The following is a 23,711-nucleotide window of genomic DNA, read 5'->3' as shown; positions in this document are numbered from 1 at the left end:
AAAGGCCTAAAAATGCCCCAAAAAACAAGTTATAATAACAACAATGGCAATATCTGGGGATGAGATGAAATTAAACTCCTGCCTTGTGGTTTCCTTCGGGGAATGAGCAAAGTGAGCGAAAGCAATATCGTATGAGAAAATGCAGTCCTGTGTTCCCAGTGAGTGTTGAATGGTGTTAAAAGAAGTGCATGTCCAACATGATATCATGACTTCGTGTAAACATACACGCCATTTTCCTAAAGCCAAGTGGCGTGTTATCTTTACGCATTTTGAGCTATCCGCGTATGTCCACGCATATGTCCACGCTCTATACAACGGACGGCAGTCTGCAACGTCACAACGTAAACATACACGCCACGTGGCACTTTCTAAAGCCACGTGGCGTGTTATCGCGAGGCTACGTGTTATCGCGAGGCTACGGTTGGGTTTAGGAACGTCCCACGCGGGTTGGGTTTAGGAAAAAGAAGAACTGGTTAGGTTTAGGAAAACAACAAATGTGGAAAGAAAACATCGCACACGGGACACAAAGTCACACGCGGGATGCGATCCCCAACTCTCCTGGGTGAAAGTCCTCTGTGTTTTACCCATCCGCCACACCGACCAACCTCCCTGTGCGGCGATTCGCCCTTTCATACTACTCGCTACGGCGTCAATTCACGCGCAATCGCAAGGTAATGGAAGTCAACGGAGGCCAAACGGCGTTGATAAACACGCTAAAAAACGAGTATGCGTCTTGATAACACGCCAATAATGGCATACGAATTGGCGTGTCATACGTACGCCACTTCATGAGATCAGTCTGGCATGTCATTGGTCATTCATACATTCATAAGAAATTACAGCAAAGTGAGTGACAGCCACAAGGCCAAACAGAGATGTCTTTATTATTTGAATACAGGAAAAGGTTAAGCCGGAAGAGTAAAGAAATTGTGAATTTTAACAGGGGTGGTTTGTGGGGAGTTTGGAATTGTGATGTCTGCATTCCCCCTTTCCCTCCATAAAGCAGCCCTGAGACAATGTAGCAGGATTAGAGGTCTGGAGAGAGAGAGAGACAGAGAGATGAGGAAAAACAAGCTGTTCTCTGTTGAGAGATCTAAAGTGGCTACTGAGCTGGGCTTTAGACAAGCAGTATTTGGCATATAATTGTTGTATTTTACGGTGATTTGAATGGCACACCATAAATAACCATGAACCAAGTTCCAAGTTAGCCTCTAGCATCCACTCGAAATGGATTATGATAAGGATTGCTCTTATAGAAAAGGTTGACAACGGACAAGATTTTGTATAAGACTATAAACAGAAAAGATGACTCTATGAAAACCTATTTCACTGGCAAAATCAAATTTGCCTTGGCGTAAGACTTGCGTAAGCCATACTGATGTAGGCTAACTTTCAAAACTGAAACTGTGTTTCCAGATGGCATTTAATCGTAACCAATGTATTATTCTAATTAGAGTTGTAGCTGGAATAGAGATCACAAATTGTTTTGCAACACAAATTACAGGAAGCTCACATCCAACCATAAATTATATTATGCTGTTGAACCACACATGCATGGTCAGTGTGAAGTTAAATGGTCACCCGACTTATTTTACAAATATTTCACTGCATTAAACTCTGTTGAACAGTATAAGACGGCATCATCTTGTACATTGCATAACACTGAAAACAATGAAAAGGCTCATTGACTTACAATTCATTAGAATAAACACTCAATATACTGTAAACACAATATGCGGCTACTGATTGGGAACTTTCTCTACCCTGGGATTGTAGTGGAACCAAATGTGACACACAATAGGAGCTAAATTGTGTACCTAAATTGTGTTTCTGCAGCCCAGAAAAGCCTGTGCATGGAAGTTGGCAACACAAAGAACATCCAGCTCTTAGAAAAGGCAGCTAAGACTGAAGGGGGAAGCATTGGCAGACAAGCAGAGCAGACAGAAAACACTTACCTAAGGCCTCGGTTTTAACATTGTTTTATTGGCATGAGGTCAGTTGTTGGTCTCAAGATGATATGTCTGTCAGTGCAATGGCACCGGTCAGTCAGAGGAACGCTTCTCTCTCTCTCTCTCTCTTTTTCCCCCTCCTTATGTGTTGATATTTTATTCTCTCTGCCAACTCATATTCTCTGGATGCTCTTGCCTTTTCCACAACTCATAGTCATAGCTGTGCAACATAAAACAGAATCAATATGCTGTTTTGCAAGGTTGTTTGTGGATTCCTGAAGACCGTCTTGTACAGCAGGGTCACTAAACTTTGCTGAATAACACCTTTATCCACTCAAAGCTGATCTATAACTAGGACGTAAGTAAAGAGAGGTCCCTGGTGCTGCACTTGCTCAGTAATGTGTGTGTGTGTGTGTGTGTGTGTGTGTGTGTGTGTGTGTGTGTGTGTGTGTGTGTGTGTGTGTGTGTGTGTGTGTGTGTGTGTGTGTGTGTGTGTTTTTCTAGAGCAAGGTAGGGGAAGGACACCTGTCAAGACTGATCAGAGGCAGTGAGCAGTGAGATACAGGTGACGGAGGAAGTAACAAGCACACGTTGTGCAGGGAGAGTGCTTATAAAGGACAGAGATACAGAGCAGCATTTTCTAAAAAATGTCATCCAAGATATTGTAAAATCAAAATCATACAATATTCTCCCAAGAATGCAAGTTGTTGTCAATTTAACTCCATGGTCATTTTGGTGGCTGCAGACGGTGGTGCTTTGCAATCTATGCAAGTATTTCTGATTTCCTGTTTAAACTCTCTTTAGTTTCAAGGATTTAAGCCTTGTGTTGTCTTCCCGTCAACCTTTCAACGTTTTTGACGCCTTTTTTTTTCACAGTTTGTTTTTGCTTTTTCCAATGTTTTAAATTGTTAAATTTTTCTTCTACACATTTCAGCTAGCCTGGGTAAACCCTGACGAACTTCTGGCAAATTTGAGATTTGCTCTGCAAGTCAGTCTGGCGAAGAGCCCATTCAAACCCATTTCCAATGTCCCCAAAATCGAGGCACCAATCACAACTGCTGAGGCGGGCTTTACACCAATCACAACCGATGACGATAGTGCAGCAACGGCGAGCAGCTTTTTGTTTACATTCAACATGACTGCTACCGAAGCGCAGCGTCACCCAGATCATTGGTCTGATTGGTTGGACTATCCAATTGCGCCCAGAGTCATTTGAGTGACGCCCCTTTGGAAATGAACCTTTCCCAGACCCACTCTCAGTTACAGCTGAGAAGGGTCTGGTGTCAACCAGGCTACATTTCAGCGCTTATTTCTACGTCCCATATTTTCTGATATAAAACAAAAATTGAAAACGGGTCAATGTGACCCGAAGTCAACACAAGGGTTAAGTTAACCCCTTATACATAAGGTGTGCCCTGCGTCCAGAAAACAGGTGTCAAGAATGTAATTTGTATAAATGTAAGTAGTTTTTTCTTTTCAAACTTTCTTCTTACATGCCAGAACTACAGTTCAAAAATCCTCTCCTCAAAAAGTCAAGACCTGCTGGGTCATCGGGCTGGAATCTATCACCGCATGTGTTCCAGCCCCCTTGGTGGATTATAGGACCGTAGCTGGCATAATTTAGACATTCTTTATTTTATGCAGCACATATTCATCTGGCAGGCAAATGTGCTTATATTGACATGGTAAACAATATCAGACAGCCTCAGTGTGAAATGTAAGAGAGTGAAGTTATCTGAATACATACACTGGTTTATTTTACTTTTGAGTTCAAAAGTGCATATTTGTGCTTACCTCCACCTAAACCTGTGAGGCCAGTCTCAGACGTAAGATCATCCATTTTTAAATTGCTATACTGCAGCCTCTCTTTCCCATTTTCTCAAATGGACATAAATCTTAAATATGTCCAGAACACATTATCAGATGTATCACGCAGAACATCAACTGATTATTGTCTACTGCCAAAGGCATATCTACACTAATCTCTGTCTTGCTGCCTCGTCTCTCCCCTATTAAAGGAGAAAAACATATTTTGAGTGCTCCCTCATGAAAACAGAAATACTCACATAAGAGAGGGTGGAGACTGAGAGGACTGCTACTTCCAACGGTCGGGTTAATCTGAGTTTAGATTTGACAAATACTTACATCCTTTGGGTGTGTGCGTGTGTGCGTATGCGTGTGTGCATTACCAAAATTCTGACATCATGAGCAATATAGCCCTTCACAGATTATGGTACCACATTGTTCACAATCTTCTCTTAACCTCTGCGAGGCTATTATGAGTTACAGAATCTCTTTATGGCTGCCTCCTCTATTCCCTAGAAAGACAGAATCAATATCCAGCTTTGGGGCTCCAGCCTTCCATCAATAAGTCATTTAATCAATAATCCCCAGAGAGCACTGCATCACGTCTGTTTTCGAAGCCCGGGTTCTACCTCTGACTAAATAAAAAAAAAAATTGTAGTGATTTATTTCATTTAGGTGATCCAGTTCAATAAGACACAAAATGTATTTTTTTTGTTATTTAGGTAGCTTTATGAAAATCAAAAAAAAAAATAGGCTACATATCACTTTTTTTTTATCACTGCCTTTTTATAGCATATATTGATATATCTTCTGTCTCCGTGAAGTAGAAGTCTCCTATACGGCTTTCCTTAGAAACAGAAGCACGATACCAGATGGACAGACAGACATGAATCGAAGACACAAAGCACATGAGCCAGGTGAATCCCCATCACTGCCTTGGCATATATTCCTTCACCGTACCTCGCCCTTGCCTACCCCTGTTTGATCATATCCCTGCTCTTATCAGCCTCTTACACACACTCTGTAACCACGGTAACTGTCTTACACCACTAGTCGTAGGGCAACGATGTGCAACCAGCAGTTTCCTGCAGGCTTCAGCGTCCACTTTTTTGCTCAGAGCTGCAGAAACAGGGTGTCGGGGGTGGGGGGACGGCGGTAATAACGTTGTTCAGAATCAAACATCCAGCACAGCTAATATGATGACTTTGAATTCTCACTGCGCAGTTCAGTGTGTGGAAGCAATTAAGCTCAGGCTTGTATTCCTGAAGCAAATTGAAATGTATCATACATCAGTAGTCCTTTCACTCAGTGGTTACGCATGGGAGAGATATTCAGGCAGTATAGCAGATTACTTTTTAAAATGTATGTTGAACATATAACTTAGCTTGAGCAACAGTTGGATATTTGTTGCATACACTTGAAATTGTATCATGCTCATAACCAAACATAAATAGTATAGCTTTTGAGTGAAACAAACATTTCCTTCTTATTATTTTATCATCTTATCATTAAAATATTGTTTTTCTGATCCTATGTAATCACTCAGATCATACCTAAAAAGGACAAAAAATTCTAATTTCTATTAGCTCACACAAAGTAATTGGCTACACCAGTCCTAGCCAGCAATACCATCTAGTTTCCAGACGTTTTTTATTGAGTGTTCATTTCTTAATTCATTCTATCATCAACTCAATGAATTGTGGACAGCTGTCTCTGAGAACAGACACTGGGATTGGACCTCTCTCCGTTCCAGTCTTTAATGGGAGAGGTCTGTTGGCTGAAGATAGGAAAGTAAACTCAATCTTGCGAAGGTGATCTGTGTATAGGCTGTAGTTTTATCTTAGGAAGTGGCCATCCTTGAACTTCCTGTTGGATTTATGCCCAAAAGGAAGATTTCGGTAATGGACTGTGAGAACAGAGCTGCATGTAATAGGAAAGAAGTGTTCTTGTCAAGGAGTTGCAAGTGTGAATATACAGTACAGTACAGCAGTCCATACATGAATATACGGTAGCACATACAGTATAAACTGCCACAGTCAGTTCATTTCTCTTTTTAAGGTTAATTCATCTTTCTCGGCTTAAATTCCAATGGTTATCGTGGTCAGGTTTTGGTTACATAATGATGTATTATTTGGCCTCCACCCACTGTCACCAAAATAGTACAGAGCACAGGTGCTTATAGGGCAAACAGGCAGACTATGCAAAACATTGTAGAGCTTGACACCAAAGATGTGGTGCACTTCTGGATTGCCAATGACACTGCTTCTACTGTACAGTGCATGGCGAGTCACTAAAATACCAAAGCAAATATCATATGACAGAGTTCTCCTCTTAAAGGTCCCATGACATGGTGCTCTTTGGATGCTTTTCTACTGGCCTTAGTGGTCCCCTAATACTGTTTCTGAAGTCTCTTTCCCAAAATGTAGCCTTGGTGCAGAATTACAGCCACTAGAGCCAGTCCAACAATGAGCTTTCCTTAGTATGTGCCATTTCTGTGTCTGAAGCTATTGAGGAGGAGAGAGGGGAGGGGGGGTGGCCTTGACCAACTGCCACTTTGCTCGTTTGAAAGCCATGATGTCTCTTTCTCATGGGTGGGCCAAATTCTCTGGGCGGGCAAAGCAGAGAAAGGGGAGGTAACCTTGCTCCTTATGACCTCATAAGGTGCAAGATTCCAGATCGGCCCATCTGAGCTTTCATTTTCTCAAAGGCAGAGCAGGATACCCAGGGCTCGGTTTACACCTGTCGCTATTTCTAGCCACTGGGGGACCATAGGCAGGCTGGGGGAACGCATATTAATGTTAAAAAAGTGAAATATTTATGCCATGGGACCTTTAAGGAATCTTTGCTTCATTAGAACGTAACTGCACCTATATAAACCCATTGTGCTGTCATGTTTACTCTCATGTGTTTAGTAACTAAATATTTATTGAACAAAAAAATTAACTAAACCTGTGACATACATAGTCTGGAGTTAACAGAAGATTTTCTGTTTAATGAAGTAGTCCAGCCCTAATCTGGTTAAGATCTGTTGGACATACATTGATTCTTCTCACAGAGGAAGGAAAAAAGTGAGTCAAACACAATGGACGGTTTGTCTGAGGTTGTTATGTCTTGGCTTCACTCATGACATGCTCATTTTCCTGCTACATCTGTGCTTCATCAATAGCAAACAAGTGTGTACTCGCCACTGAGCCGCACTCTGCCGAGGAGAAAGCGCACCACTTAGACGTTTAGCATCCAAAACCTTGAAACTGAAAAAAACCTGAAAAAGAAGTTGTGTGAGTGAAAATATAGCTGCATAGTGAAATTAGCATTAAATATAGCTTGCATGCAAGAATACTCAAATCCACACTATGCTGAGATTAATGGCCTCTTTCATCAGACATGCGTGCTTGGCCACAGCTGGACAAATGACTGCCATGACATCATAGCGCAGGGCACAGAGCAGATCATTGGCGCTATGTAACAATGACATTCAGTGTTTTCCTCTGTGGTCCCTCTCAGCAGGCCCCTAAACGTGGGTGCCGGGTCACAATGCTCCTCTGTGCCCCCTGACGTATGGCATCCTGGCACTGATGTGGCCCTGGGAAATTTTCAGGATAAATACCCCGTGCCAAAAGCCTTCGAAACCTTCCAAATCCTGGGATGGCATCCTCTGGGTCTCACGCTTGACTGTCTGGGACTCAGCTTGCGACACACTGAAAGAGAGACAGCTCTAAGGTGAGTGTGTTTAGAGAGATAGGCAAAGCATGTGAGAAAAAGAGACACCTCTGAAAGTTGTTGCAACTTGGCAAGAAATGCTCTATTTGGCTGCCAAACCAATCACGCTTTCACAATTTTGCGTGTGCCGATGATGATTTAAGGCTTTCCACACACTTGTTGTTTGGAAAAGAAATAGAAAACACATTCCCCACAGAAACCTGACAACCTGCCTTAGAAAAAAATAGTAAAATAAAGCCTTTCACATCACAAACCCCTCATTATCTTTTAATGTTGAAACTGACCTTCCAAGTCATTTCATCTGTCGTTTGAGCAGAGTCGAGCATTGATCTCAAGGTAACACCGCACTAGTCAAAAAACCTTAATTCTTTCCCTGACACAGTGGGGGGGGGGGTAATTACAGATTTAAAGCCAAAAGAGATTCACACAATGTTCACTCAAACAACTACACCCAAGGCCAACAAAATTGAGGAGATTCTTTTGTGTGTGTTGCCGATGTGACTGACGGAGTCGTGAGAAAGAAGAAGACCGAGAGACAGAGAAGAAGAGTGAGAAAAGGGGAAGAGAAGGTTCGAGGGACAATAGAAAGCGGACAATAGTTTTAGCAGGGGTGGGCTGATGTGGAGGGGAGAGAAAAACGGTGAGTGAAAGGAGGAAGATTGAATTTCGTCTTCACAGGCGCGAACACTGCTTTGCGAGCAAACAAAAGGATGAAAAGATGACCTGCCGCTGTTCTCTGACGGACAGTTCTCCATGTTCCTGTTGGCAGCCCCCCCCTCCCTCTAACTCGCTCCCCTGCTGCAAGTCTCCAACTGCCAGTGTCCAATATCAACTCTTAAAACAATTACTGGACTGCCAGAGGGTGGACATGGCGCAGAGTCAGCAAACAAACGCAGAAGACTACCTGTCACAGAGCGTGGAGGCAGCTGAGGAGAAGGATATAGCATGAAAAGAAAAAGGGGAAGCAGGCATAAAGAATGTATGAATCATTTTAAAAATGGAAATCTAATGACAGCTAAGCTGCTTATTAATTTGGCTGACACTGGGACTTTGTGTGCGTGTGCGTGCGCGCGCGTGTGCACGTGTACTTGTGTTGTGCGGTCTGTCCCCTGTCTTTGAGGGAATCCAACACTAGTCACAGCAAAAGCAGATTATGAGATTAAGTGATGTGCTTCTGGGAAATAAATAAAAAAAACACTGGTAGATGAATGAATACAGTTAGTACAGCGACGCTAGAAGGAAATCATTCTTAATTGAATTTTTTTTGTGGTGTAAGGATGTGTAGGGGGAGTGTGGGTGGAAAGTATGAATGAGTCATGTTGTTGGGATACGCTTTCCTGTATATTTGACATAGAGGGGGTTACGGTCACTTTGTAATGGCTTTATACTGAGAGCAGGAAAATGAATCGCTAAATCAGTAGGATTGATAATTGGCTCTGGGTGGGAAATAACCTGCAGAGAATCACAATGACTTAGCTTTTATCTCCCGTGCTTACGGAGTTGCCCGTCCCACTCAAGATTGCCTTGCAAGTACACCACATAATCCCATGGGATTAAATTGCTTTTACATGGAACATGTGTAGCATTGCGGTTGAGGAATTTGTAAACCACCTTTAATGTGAAATCACGCTTTGATGTTAACCACTGCAGGGCCATCTATCTGCCTTTATCCCCCCACTTCCTATGTTTCTATCGCTCGCTTTCCCCCCCTCTCCGGTTCCCTCTGTGTGTTTAGAAATAGGATCTTATAGCCTAAATTGAAACTGGGACTGCTCCGCAACACTCAGCACATGGCAGCAGATGTGTGGCAGTATGCGAGAGGGAGGCAGGACAAAAGGAAAATGAGGCAGAGGGAGGGAGAGACTGAAGGAAGAAAGTGGAAAAGGAATAGGAGGACGAGACATAAAGATGATAAAGGTAGCGAGAGGGAGGAAATCAACAGGACTAGAAGGGAGGAAGATGAGAGACTGAGAGGAGAGGGAAAAGGAATGGAGAGGAGTTTAGAGGCTCTCCAACACATTGCACTCCCAGCACAGCAGATGCCACATTCTGTCTGGCACTATGATCTGTGGGCCTGCTCTATTTATACCCTCGTTGTGTCACTTCAGGGCCAGCGCAACACTCAAAACATGCGCGCACACACACACACACACACACACACACACACACACACACACACACACACACACACACACACACACACACACACACCCTAGCATCAGCCATTTGCAGCTCTCCTGCAATGACTGAAATGAGGCAGGTTAGAGAAGCTCCCTGTAAGGGGAAGAGATGGAAAACAATGTGAGGGCATAAACAGACAGGAGTTTTATATATAAATGGAATATATATAAATATTCCATTTTGTGCCTGTATATAGTCTGTAAAAATTCAGCTTCAAAGATAATCTGAAACTCCCATGTGAGAGGAGATAAAGATGCATATTTTGCTTTTCATTAATGCCTGGCTGGTTTTAGTTGGCAGGCCAGACCATGAGAAAAGGGAGAGTGAACAAACAGTGGTCTGATTAAGCAGCAGGAGGACCGGAGCCTTTTGGATCGCCCTGGTTACTGGGAATAAGAGTTACATCAGCTTTCCACCTTAACAATGAGTGGAGTTGGCCAACTCAAAGAGGAAAATCTTAGCGAGTGTTAAATGAGAAAAAGATGGGGCGGAGGGAATGAGAAAATGTATACAAAAGAGACAATTTGGACATATAAAGCTGCAACAACATAAACAGTTCTGTTATTTTCTTTTCTGTAAAAGTGTGTACAAAGTAAACAATACAGTATAAAGATGAGAACATTGTGAATCATCTCATGTGGGCAGAAGGAAAGCTGGATAACAGCACAGCTTTAATTTAACAAGCAGCGCGCTGTGGTCTTTTCTCATGCCATATATGTGTAATCCCATCTGTGAAGCTGCGTTGCATTGTTAAGAGGCAGCACCCCTGCATGTTAAATGGCCTTTGTTTGTAATCAATCAACCCAAATGTTACCGAAGCAAAGCAGGGTTCATTACACATCCGGCTCAGAGAAACGACACCACTCTACACATCCATCAACCTCACACACACCGCGGGGCCCCTATAACATAACACTAGCTGGTTGGAAACGGAGGGTGTTCTCACACACGCAAATACAAACACACTCGCACATACAAATATGGATAGATGCAAACATCCACACACTCGCACATTTGTCTGTGACCTATGATGTTGTATGCAAAGTCACACAAACAAATTCTAATAGCTGAGAGGGAGGTGGCATTTAAGAGCAAGAGTAATATGTTATGCAGGTGCAATAAAAAAGCATGCAGGCAATCTTTGAAGGGTCACCTTTGATATTATGAAAAATGAAAGGCTAAATCATATCTGTAATAGTTCGTTGTCTCTGTCAATGTGGGAGAGTAAGAAAGTCAAACTTCAAGGATGCAAACCACCACATATATCTGGTCATACTGGTTGAAAATAATGAAATGAAAGATAACTGTGTGTGACTGTGTGTAAAGGCCCTGACACACCAAGCCGACGCTCGGCCTAGTCTGTGCGGTGTGCTGTGTCGGCCTCATCTGCCTGTTTTGTGTTTTGTGTCGTTGTAATGTTGAACCGGCGTCGGTGGTTGTCGGCCGTCAGCTGAACAGCCAATTCATCTGATTGGCTTTTCAGCTTGGAAACAAGAGTGAGCAAAACAAACAAACGACTGTGACAGGCACACCCAAGGCTCCTTTCATTTTTCATCTCATCTGATCAATTAAATACACTAAGGCTGTGCTCGATTCTTAGTCGACTAACACTCATTCAATTGTATCGACTAATCGATTATTTGATTTAATCGACAGATCTGTAAATCGGAGTTTCTCCGCAAAGAGTCATGCAAAAGCACCACTTTAATTCTTGTGTTTACCAGAGACGTGCTCGTATGTTTCTTGGAAATAAGTCATTCAGCATGAAAAAAGCATCAAACATGACTAATCGACTAAAGAAATCTAAGTTGACTAAGACCAAAACGACCGATTAGTCGACTAATCGACTAAGAGGGAGCAGCCCTAAAATACACACAGAGCTGTCAAAACTGGTCAAAAATTATGTTTGAATGTTCCTTCTAAAAACACACAGGTTTGAACTATTGGAATAACTATTTATTTTCCATAAAATGGCAGAAATAGCCTACAACGAGATATACATAACTAACGTTACTTGTTTAAGCATATTTATTCCAACAATAACATGTATTTTAAAATATCTCTACATACCTACACATATTTCAAAATAAACTAACGTTAATAAACTAATATCCTATATCGTGATATTTAATATAAAGACCGTAAAAGACCTCTCTCTCTATCTCTGCGCCCTCTGCACCGCTACACATTTACCCCCCTAGCAAGCAAAGCTAGCTTACCAGCCAGCCGGCCATCCTCTAAATTAGTCAAATGTAACAACTTAATGTTTAATTCACACACTCTTGTCACTTCATAGGAAAGCACAATGCTATGGCCAGATGAGTGACACGTTTGTTTGGCTAATTTTCGGTAACCAGTGTATGATGAAGGCATGTTGGGCGGGTGAAATAAAAGAAAAAAGCTAACGTTAGCTAACGAGCCAGCAGCCGGCCGTTCGGTCGCTCCGCTCCCACTGTACGGAGACAGGCACAGTCCGGTTAGCCATCTCCCAGTACCGCTGTCTTCCCGGCGGGAAGTGAAGCTGAGGGACCGTAGGCTCTGTTCCGTTCTGCTGCTCCTAGAGCAAACGCTGTTTGTTGTGGGTATTATAACAAAGGTATCCGGTTTCCCTTGTTGAATGATGAATAGATTACCGCCGCCTGCTGGTATGGGGAGTTAGTTCCTTGACCTTCGAAGTCACTGTTCCATTATCTTTATTGTGACTATTATGTGCCACTGTTCATCACACCCCCAACCGGCCCGTCAGACACCGCCTACCAAGAGTCTGGTTCTGAGGTTTCTTCCTAAAAGGGAGTTTTTCCTCGCCACTGTCGCAATAGCCACTGCTAATGCTTGCTCTTGAGGGAATTACTGTAATTGTTGGGGTTTTGGAATTTATAGAGTGTGGTCTAGACCTACTCTATCTGTAAAGTGTCTCGAGATAACTCTGTTATGATTTGATACTATAAATAAAATTGAATTGAATGCGCAAAACGTATGTGGTACTTGGCCGTCGGCTGTAGTCTGTGCTGTGTTCCAGTGCTAATTTTTGGCCCAGACAAAGGCGACAAGGGCCAACGAGCGGCGACGCCACAGGTGGACGTCTTCGGCTAGTAGTCAGCGGCCGTCGGCTTGGTGTTTCAGGGCCTTAAACCGGTGAGTGAGCACTCCAGCTGCCAGAGGCAGAAAGCTGTGCATATGTGTGCAACAGTGAGCCTAGGAGAGCAACAACAACAAACGCTTCCTCCTCTTTGAAGTAGACCCTATCACCTTTCCACCCCCGCTACGCTCCCCCTCCACTGTCCATCAGCAAGCCATAAATCCAGACTCTCATCTGCCGATATGCCTCTGAAGTTCAGGAATGTCCGCATGAGATTTGAGGCCCGGTGAATTATGGGAACTCCTGAAGGGGAGACTGGGAGGAAGAAGGGTGGAGGGGTGGGGGAGGGGGTTTCAGGCATCCTCATACTGTACCTATGAACGGCAACATGTTACATGTTGACCGCCAACAAGGCTGAAGGATTAGTTCTGGTGGTCAACTGTCTTAGGTTTGGGTAATATGCCCTAGAATCACGGAATAAGCATGGAATACAAGCCTGCTGACAACATGCATGCACCCACACACACACACACACACACACACACACACACACACACACACACACACACACACACACACACACACACACACACATACCTATTGTTTTTACTAGATGGGAACACGAGCGTGTAATCTACAGTCCAGCGGCAACTTCAGATGGAAAGAAATTGCTCAGATCTCGGGGATGGCAGAGAGGGGGGTGTTTTTCAAAAGGCTGAGGGTTATAAAAACAGAACATGGCTGGGGTCGTGGTCGGGCCTGACTCTGTCGTTCCTGCACAGCATGCACAAAGTCACCGATCTGCCCGAGCCTGTCCTATAGCAGAGTAACTACATTGGCCTCCATTTGTTTGTCTTTCAGTGAAAGCAGAGGTTTGTTTAGATGTGTGTACCAGGTGTGTGTCCTTGGCTCTTTTCAGTCTCCTGCTCTACTGCGATGTTGTGCACATACTGTATATGTGTGAGTGTGATGAGTATAGAGCTGCAACTATTGTTGTCATCATTGATTCATCTTTCGATTTCTTTTTGAGTAATCAATTAAAAGTTAATTCTATAAAATGTCAAGAACCATACAAAATGCCCTTCACAATGTCCAGCTTTCCGTTCTCACCTGGCAAATGGTGGCAGATTCACCGCTGGACTGGATTTAAAGAAGACAAAAGCAGGCTTTTCTAGCCAGCGACCTTCAGTTTTGCCAACTGATATGACAACTGACGCTGTCATGTTATATTAGGTGTAGCTAGCTAGCTAATTAAGCTAATGTCAGATCCATTAATTACTTGAAATCGCTGACTCATTTTTAAATGAGAACTCTGTAAAAGGGTCTTAAATATGCACCTAATTGCTATAAACGTGTCATTGTCTTAAAAGACAGAGAATGAAACTGCATTTCCCCGGCAATAATTCACCATCCTCACCGGCGTTGTTTTTGTATTGCAGCGAATAACTGGTTAACCCATGTATTATACGTTTTGTAAAGTAAAATTAGTACAGACTTATTCTCGGACATAATCCTGTTGGCTTCTTAGCTTACATACTCGTTTGTATTTTCAAACGGTATGTTTTCACGTTTAACATTAGATTAAAAGATCTTTCGGGTGATGCTGGATAAGGTTCAAATATAATAAAAAGCAGGATAGATGCTCTTGCCAACCTCAACATCAGAAATCCAACATGGCTGCTTCGAGCATCAACAGTAAAAGCTGTAGGAATATACTGTTCTTAATACTGACTCGTACACACAGTACTGTCCATCTGTGGACATGTTGCTACAGTGTTTGTACATGCAAAGTACCACAAAATGCAATCAACTGGTATTGCTAACAATGGTTAACTTGGCTAGAGTCCCCCTGTTAAATATGCTGGTTTTCGGACTTGTTACTGGAACACTGGTCAACTTGGGTGTTACGTCATTCTCAATTCCGACCTCTTCTGACTTCCGAGGTAAATGTTAACATTAACCTAAACTCTGATAGCATCCTGGACACACAGTGAAAAAATTATACACAGCGGCTGGTCGTAAACATGTATTTTTTAAATGTAAACAAAAAGCTAACATAGTTAGTTTAAGGCATAGATATAGAACAATATCTATGGTTAAAGGTGCACTATGAGTTCCTGCATGACGACACTTCTGTTGACGTTCCAAGTAAATACAAAACAAAACAGAGCAAGCTCGCCCCTCCCACCATGTTTCCGTAACGGTCATGACTAACTGACAAACTGTCAAACTGTCACTAACCCCCACCCCCTCCCCCAAACATCTTGTCGGTGATTGGCTGGAACGTGTTTTGTTGTATTTTGTTGCACGCCTGTGCACCTACTGTTTGTTTGACGTTTACGACCCCTGTGTTGTCTCCCAAGACTGGGCTTTTTCACAGTGTATTCAAGGGGCAGGCAGCTAGCGGATCAAGGAGCGATGCCTACGATTTGAGACAAAAATGAAATCGCGCTGAAACCATGCAGAAACTCAAAGTGCACCTTTTAATGATGTGCTCCTTGGCCTTTGAAGTTGAAATGCTCAGTTACGACTGTAGGTAGTCAGATAGTAAGCCAGAAATGCTAGTAGGTTTAGCATCTTACGCAGGGCTTAAAGTATTCCGGCACCGTGTCGTATCTCTGGCGTGCGGCTGTGAGGAAAACATTTAAAAAAAAATTAGGAACTTGCATGCAGTTTAATATTTTCTAGTCAATTGATTTCACCTACCAATCATATGAGAGGAACGCAGCTCTAACTAACGTTAAGGGCCCTATCTTGCACCCAGCGCAATTGACTTTGTACACCGATGCATGTATCATTCCTATTTTGCACCCGACGCACAGCGGACTTTTCCCTCCACAGTCGCACGTCGGTAAATTAGGGAATGAACTTGCGCTCCCGGGTGCGGTTCAGCAAAAAGAGGAGGCGTGTTCCGGCTTAAACATTCCCTGGTGCTATTTTGCAGTTTCAGAAAACAATTCCGCCACAGACCAGGAAAAACCTGGTCTAAAGTCAGTGGCGCGTTATTCAGATGATATTTTAGGGGCGCAAGCTTGGCCGTAATGTAGAGTGTGCACACTGTGCATACACTTTGCTTCTTTCATCTCACAGACCCAGCAGTTCCCATTTTTGCAAACCGTACATAAATACAAGGAAAAATATGACCTTGTTTTACAAAACATTTCCATGAATCATGGATGTGTTGATGACACAAATGAGGAAATATTAGAGGACTTAAGGAGATGTGATGTTGAACTGCATGTACCGATGCCACTTAACCCAAATGCCCAGCAGCAGCAACACAGGAGAGGAGAGACAGAAGAGCTGCATCGTCTATAGTGAGGTAATCCCGGTCTAATGTTAGACTACATTGCAAAAATATCACCATGCATTCATAACCTCACGATTCAGTGAGAGTGAGCCCAAAACATCGTAAAGTATGTTTTCGTTTATTTCTTTATTTACATTTTGTCAAAAAGAAAAATCAATAGCAAACGTCGGTCTCATCGGCTGGAACCGCCCCTGGCGTGCGCCCGTGCATGTATTAAGAGCGTGCACCTAGCAAATCCGCCATTATAATAGCAATCCGCCATGGAAGAAGCGCGCCTGCTTTTAAAAGGAATGTGAGATAACGCTCTGATTGGTTTATTGAACCTTACGCCCAAACCACACCTATGAGTAATGTAGCTACTTCAGACCAACCCATTTTAGATTTGTCGGGCGCAAGAGTCGTTTATCCCGCCGCTATAATAGCAACAGCACCCGAGATCCGCCCACAAAGCTACTTGCGTTTGATACTTGCGTTTCAGAACGTTAAAATAGGGCCCTTAGCCTATCAGAAGCAGAGCAGGGCGGTTCCTGGCAACACAGTGTGATTGAGATCCATATGTCACGTTAGCGTTGTCGGTGAAGGTGAAAGCATGGAGCGCAAGTTCATGAAGCCTGGGAATGGTGTCCTCAAAAATAAATGGCGCTGGCCGTGGACAGAAGAAGTAAGTAGAGACGGCGAGCCTTTTGGCAGTTGGTGCCAGAGAGCCTGGTGCTTGTTTCTGCACGTTTTGAAGCTACTATATACCAGCAGCGGTAAGAAAGTGCTTGCTCGTCATGAGTTAGACCCCAGTCTTAAAAATACATTTGTGCACATTTATTGCGGAACATGACTTGTCATTCACAATTTCGCAGCCATTGGTCACCCTGCGTAGAAAACTAGCAGAAGACAAAAAAGCGTTAACTAGCCTGTCGATTTCAAATCAACATGCAAGTTACATGAACACTCATGGCATCGCTCTACAGTGGAAGAGTTTGCAGGACTTTGCTTACAACCTGGAAAAAAAAAGTAGATAATGGCCTTGATTTCACTTCTAATCTTCAGTTTTCCAGTTCAGTTCTTTAGCACTTTAAGCACTTGTTATTGTTTAGAAGATACACTTTAGTTGACATAGTACATTCAAATAAATGGTGCAAAGCATAATCATTGAAGAGAAGTGAATCTGTCCATCTCAGTCTCAGTTCACCAGTTTTTTTAAGCACTTTAAGCTCTCGTTACTGTATGTGTTTATTTATTTGACATTATTTGTTTATTTTACATTATTTACGTATTTCAGTTCCAATTTTAACATACAGCCGTAGTACTTGAAAATAAATGGTGCCATTGAAGATAAGTCCGTCTGTGCAGTTTCTCCCCCCTGCCCCTTTGCTGGATATGTCTGTTTTCTATCTTCAGCCAATCTCTGTACCTTTTCATTTTCCTGATGGGAGGCTATCAATTCGGCCATTAAAATGGACTTGTATAAAGAATCTGATTTCGGTGATATATCTCAAACCCCAAGTGTTCAATAAACCTTATTTCAAAAAAAAAAAGCTTTTCTCTATTAAAGGATAAATTATATGGAATAAATCAGCTGCTTCCAAACGCAAAGGAGTTGGAACCTAAACGAAAGTAGACAAAATACTAAATATTCCCCTGGTAGACAATGCTATATTACAAAGGATTGTGGAACCCTAAAAAGATTTAGTTTCTCTTTCAGTGGCATTGATTTTGTGGAAGATGTCTTTGTTGCTAGACGATTAGCTCACACCCGCAATCAATCAATGCTCACAGGGTTTCACAATGGCAATATTTGCACAGGCCGAATAGATGTGAAGAAATAGAATGAGGAAAAGTGGAGGGGAATTAAGGGAAAAGGGTGAGTGAGGAGACCTTTATAAAACCAAGACAAGGATAGTAGCCACACGCCTTTTTGTTTTGTTAAGCCTTGCTGATTCACAAAATGATATGGCCCTCTGAATTTCCTGTAACCCAGCCTTGTCTGTCAAGTGCTTTTTTTTTTTTTTTTTTTTATTGTGAGGACATTGAAACCTCCCACATGCAGCATTTCAGTTGCCAAAAGATTTGTGGTATAGAATAAGGTTAAAACACAAAGGTTTGCTGCTTGGATTGACACTCAACGTGGAAGGAAGTGAACCACTACACCCTGTATTGTCTCCCTTTGGTTAAAGTAATGTAAGGGTGTCACAAAGTGCTAGACACTAAGCCTCACCCTGCACTTGTGTATAATTGTTGTGGCTGCTGGCGTAATGGGCCCGGATCTCTCAGACTTGTAATTTAAGATGAGTCAGGTCACAGGTGGGAAAGGAAAGGAATGTCTTTGGGAGAGGCAATATCTTTAAAGCGTACATGATAACATATAATTAAACTTCAAAAGATGAGGAAAATGTCTGTATTTTTTATTAACCCTTTTATAGTTTTTGTCCACTTTTTCTGCTAATTGCAGATGCCCATATCCCCAGTCATTGCCAGCCATTCTGTTGGCCTGGGAGGAACGAAGACTAATCTTCACTTCATCTTCAGTTTGCCCCAATAGCACACAGACATCCGAGCCCTTCTCCGTCTCAGCTGGCTGACTCCCCACAAACATGAAAGGCATGAAAGCAATATGTTAACCCTTGTGTTGACTTCGGGTCAAATTGACCCGTTTTCAATTTTTGTTTTATATCAGAAAATATGGGACGTAGAAATAAAAGCTGAAAATGTGTAGAAGAAAAAATGTAACAATTTAAAACGTTGGAAAAAACTTTTTTTCAAGCTTGATTGGAAGACAACACAAAGGTTAAGGCTCTTCTTGACTTCTATTTTTATTTGACTCAATGGCTAAAATTGGGGAATTTAAAGGTGCATTGTGGAGTTTTCTTGTAATCAAACAGAACGTTTACATTCAGTGTTTCTCATCAGAACAAATAGTGTGCATCTTTAAATGCATGTCCTTCCTAATAAAACATTTTCAAATCCATTTTTTTTAATATTGTAAATGTTGTTTTGTTGACATCCTCGTTTGCGAGCATGAAGTGTTCTTCAGTGCCTTTGTTGGCGTGCATTGCTGCACCTTTTTGGACATCTACTGCCATTAAACTGTCAATCAGCGGAATAGTTTGAAACTGGCACCAGGGATGTGTGATACGTTGCCTGTGCATGCAAGTCATCATGCTAGTGTCAACAAGTCCTCCAAACCATGCGAAGATATACATTTAGATTATTATTTAGATTGTTATTCCTACCCTCTAAATCAACCCATATTGGCGTTTTCAAACGGGACTTGACCCCTGGTCTCCTGGGTGAAAGTCCTGTGTTTGTTTGTGTTAAAGTCTAGTGTTTGTTTGTTCTATTCACCACCCCAACCTGCCTCCTTATGCAGAATTTTGCACTATTATACTTTGCCACCGTACTTCCTGCTTTGGTCACAGCATAATTACTAAGGCCGCCAGACGGCGTTGCCACTATAAACATTAATATGGGTCCTAATTGCTGCTTGAAAAAGCGAGTTATGTGGGAGTTTGTCAGGGGTAGGGCTGGGTATCGTTTAAAAAATTGTTGATAACGATATCAATACCAATACCAATACCGTGACTTTGATACGTTTTTCAATACCAATTTTATGAATCAAAAAGAAATTACATTACACACATTACGGCACAAATCATTTTATTTATTTTTCAGCTTCTACTACGTGAACCTCATCTCTGTGCGTAACATAGTTTTTTCCTGCTTGCCTCTACAACGTGTAACATGTTAAACAGCCAATCACCAGCATTATTAGATCTTGGTAGAAACGTGCTGCATGCTTATTGGCTCACTGACACTGATAAGATTGACTCCTTAGTATTGAAATTGGGTATTGAATGATGAGGAATGTTTTGATACTCAATACTTAAAATTTGTTCGGTGCCTTTATCGTAGTGAATTCAGTACCCAGCCCTACTCAGGGGAGGGCAGTCTTGGTATTACCATTGTAATATAACATATACCATTGTGAGTACAGGGTACCTTTTATTAAGGTTTCTGTACTAACAAGCGGTATTTCAGCTTTATGTTAAATGCATTTGATCCTCTGTTTTTAACTTTTTTGCCATTAAAGTTACACAATCTTGAATGAAACGTATCACAACTCAATAACCATGTAACACTTGCTCACCATATTTGATAGGAAGAATAAGTCCTGGTATGGCCTGGTGAAAATCATGGCTGGTCCTACCAGGTTTTAAGGCAGGCTGATTAGGCCACTCCTCTTGATAATGCACGCAGCAACCATTGTTGAGACAAGTGAATGTAGAAACGATAATTCACTTATAGCAGAATGTTGTATAGGCAGGGCTGAATAACAGTTATTTTTAAAGATAGAAAGAACAACTCTGACAAGGCTGCACTTTTAGTTTTAAATAAAAACTGTCCACAACACAGTTTTCTTAGGATACTTGAAGGTAGCAATGCCACCAAGTGATATTATTGTCAAGGACAGAAGGCATTAAAATGTCCGTGAGAGCTGAGATTTCCTGGCTTGCAATGCTGCCAAGATTTGTGCCCAAGCCTAAGTTTATAAAAATCCTGAGGTAGAATAGCAGTGAAATCAAATAAGCTTCATTAACTTATGTATATATATATATATATATATATATATATATATATATATTTTTTTTTTATATATTGCCTCATTCTGCTATCTCCTGTACTAGGTAGTCCCACCTCACCTCACTAAGGCATGTCCAATCTTGTTCAAATGACAATGATACTGCAGAGTCAGCCATAACCCCCTAATGTTTGTCTCTTGTGGGCTCTTCTCTCTTCTCCCGTCTGAAGAGAGAAGCCAGCAGGCTGGACGCAACCCAAAACATCCGCCTCGCCGCGCATGCCTGAGTGCCCTCCTCTTCTATCTACACTCCTGTCGACCTATCTACTTAACTGATTGACTGTAGTGCCATTTTCTCACAGTTAGCTTTAATCATTCAGTGTAACAGTGTACCATTACGGAACGAGGCAAGCCGGAGCGTTTGTGTGGTACAACAGCCTTCTATGGCGGCACAAAGCGCAATTTACATAGAAATGACCAAATTACTGAGCACTGGAACAGCCAATGGGTGCTATAATTCAAAAGGACTACTGTGACCGCACGCAGGTCTCCAACAGGGTACAGCCTCCAGCCAACGCTAACATTCAGAGAGCAAGTGGTCAGCTAGCAGGAAGGAATGTGCTGTTTCAGCAGCTTGTAGGTATTTTGTCATCAAGTATCACACATCCTCTTGCCCTTCTGTGTATCGATTCTCTTTGCACTTCAGGCATGGGGAGGACAAAGCCCTTATGACACAGTCACAGCACACTTTGAAAAAAAAAAAGAAAGCTCCACTGACACACAAGTATGTCAAGAATTAGCATATATTTTCATGCTGTTAAGTAGGAGTAAGATTTTCCAATGCTAATTTCTAGGGATGCACCGAAACCACTTTTTTTAAAACCAAGTAAAACTACTTACATTTGGGTACGCACCGATACCAAGTACCGATACGAGTACTTAAAGTGATGGTTCGGAGTAATTCACCCTAGGGTCCTTTGCACCATGACCTCGAGCCAAACACCCCCCCGGAAGCTTTTTTCACCTGGGTCGAACATTGGAAGAGTTAGCTAGAGTAGCGTTATCAGCTGAATAGCTTAGCGGATTCATCGCGTTTGTATTCAATGCATTTGACACATACGATGCCGAAATGATACCAAACGTCTACAAGTCGTACAAATAGGTTATGCTCTCATAAAACGATGGATTGGAAAGTTTGTAAGTACACCAGAAGTTTATGTAAATAACACTTGCCTGCTGGCTTCTGCTCTCTGCTGTTGTTGTTGCTGCTGTAAGACGAGTGCTTAGGGCCGTCTACAAATTACAACACCGGAAAAAAGATGCAACAAAAATATTTATTAATTTAACTTTTTTTTTAAGTAAGTGCTGTAGTATAACTAGCAGGAGACAAGTAATAATTGAGGTAAGTTTGGAGACATTACCTTATTTAATCATTGAATTAATAAATATTTTTGTTGTATCTCTTTTCGGTGTAGTAATTTGTAGATGGCCCTAAACACGTCTAACTGCAGGTAGCAGCAGCAGCAGCAACAGAGAGCTGAAGAGAGCAGGCAAGTGTTCATAAACTTCTGGTGTACAAACTTTCCAATCCATCGTTTTATGAGAGCATAACCTATTTGTACTACTTGTAGACGTTTGGTATCATTTCGGGCATTATTAGTGGGGTAACTTACAAGATACAAACGTGGGTCCATTAGCCCCTGCGCTAAGCTATTCAGCTGATAACGCTACTCTAGCTAACTCTCCCAATGTTAGACCCAGGTGAAAAAAGCTTCTGGGGGGGTGTTTGGCTCGAGGTCATGGTGCAAAGGACCCTAGGGTGAATTACTCCGAACCATTACTTTAATAATCCCTCTGGGGTCCGTCGGTGTTTTTGACACACATGATTTTGGCCTGCTCTGATATTGTTTTCAATTAAAACATAGCAGTGTATTAAAAGGACCATGCTTTTTTTTCTAGTCAAAGCGTATGCCCATGGGCTGGATATTTCCCTGAGGTAATGCAGGGCTCAACATAAAAAAAATCCCCACTGGCCCCAAGGGCCATTAGATCAGGGTTTTGCTGGCCCCTTCTACATTTTTACTGGCCCTGAAAGAAATATCATAGGTGTGATTGGCAAAGGACAAAAAAGCAGGAAAATATACGCCGCACCTACCATGAAGCTTTAGAAAATGGTTCTAACCCAGCTAGCCACTGCCACTGGATGTTGTGCCATTAGCAGTAAAGCTAGACCAGGGGTCATCAACTACATTTTTCCAAGGGCCAGAATTTTTTTTAAGCAGACACTCCGGGGGCCGGACTTTCAAATAAAGAAAATAAAATTATACCTAATACGCATCTTCTTGTTTGATATTTTCACTTTCTTACTAAATTAATGCTCTATTTTTTACATGTATTAGTGTAAGCAAACCCCTAAAATACATGGAAAATCCATAATGATAACTAGATAGGCTACTTAACTAGAACATTATCTCAGATTAGGGGGCAGTTCCCTGAGGATTGATGGTTAAAGTCTTGATTACTGAAACGTAATCAGTGTCCTGATTGGTGGAAAATGCTTACAGAAAGAAAGGCCTGTTGTCAGGTAAAAATGTCACTGTCAGAGAGCCTGAAGTGAAAAGTTGTGGATAACAGCAGCTGTAAGGCCGATTGCTTGAAAACCGGCTTCCTTTCGTCTCTGTATGCCTAATTTGAAATAAGACAATGTTGTTGCAAAATAATACAACTGGCAACATCATCAAGAATGAAGAACGCGGTGTCATTCACGTGCATATTAAGTAGCCACATGTATCTGTTTTGGTCTTATAATACATACACAGGTTTACCGCTCCAGCGGAGAGGATGGCTCGTTTAGACAGCAGCTACGTTTACAAGAGTTTGTCCAAAGTTCAAGATTGGTTGCAAATTAAGATAAACAGTTAGACTACAAACTGACATCTTTCATTTTAGCTCGTTTGTAAAGTCGCTATTTGCAGAGTAGAGCTGTGTTTGCACAGCGCGGTGGACAAGAATGGACAGCGCAAACAGAGCAGACTGAAATTTTGGTTTCTACATGTTTCTGCCTTTAGAACAGGTAGGTGGGTATTGATAAGTATT

At 42.1% G+C, this 23,711-nt stretch overlaps 1 protein-coding gene across 3 annotated transcripts in view; it reads left to right on the top strand.

Moving 5' to 3' along the window:
- The window catches only part of pamr1 (peptidase domain containing associated with muscle regeneration 1), an 84,477-nt gene that overhangs the window by 2,814 nt on the left and 57,952 nt on the right, over positions 1-23,711 (top strand). The window contains exons 2-3 of one of the 3 annotated variants that reach the window (XM_039808850.1): positions 2,454-2,514; positions 7,263-7,475. The gene's annotated coding sequence lies outside the window, so the exon portion shown is untranslated. Of the gene's footprint in view, positions 1-2,453; positions 2,515-7,259; positions 7,476-23,711 lie in introns of all 3 variants that reach the window. The other 2 variants (XM_039808851.1, XM_039808849.1) reach the window with 2 other exon arrangements.

The sequence above is a fragment of the Perca fluviatilis genome, chromosome 8, assembly GCF_010015445.1.
Source record: "Perca fluviatilis chromosome 8, GENO_Pfluv_1.0, whole genome shotgun sequence".
NCBI lineage: Eukaryota > Metazoa > Chordata > Actinopteri > Perciformes > Percidae > Perca > Perca fluviatilis.
The sequence above is the reverse complement of the archived record's forward strand: the minus strand, read 5'-3'. Positions and strand labels throughout refer to the sequence as shown.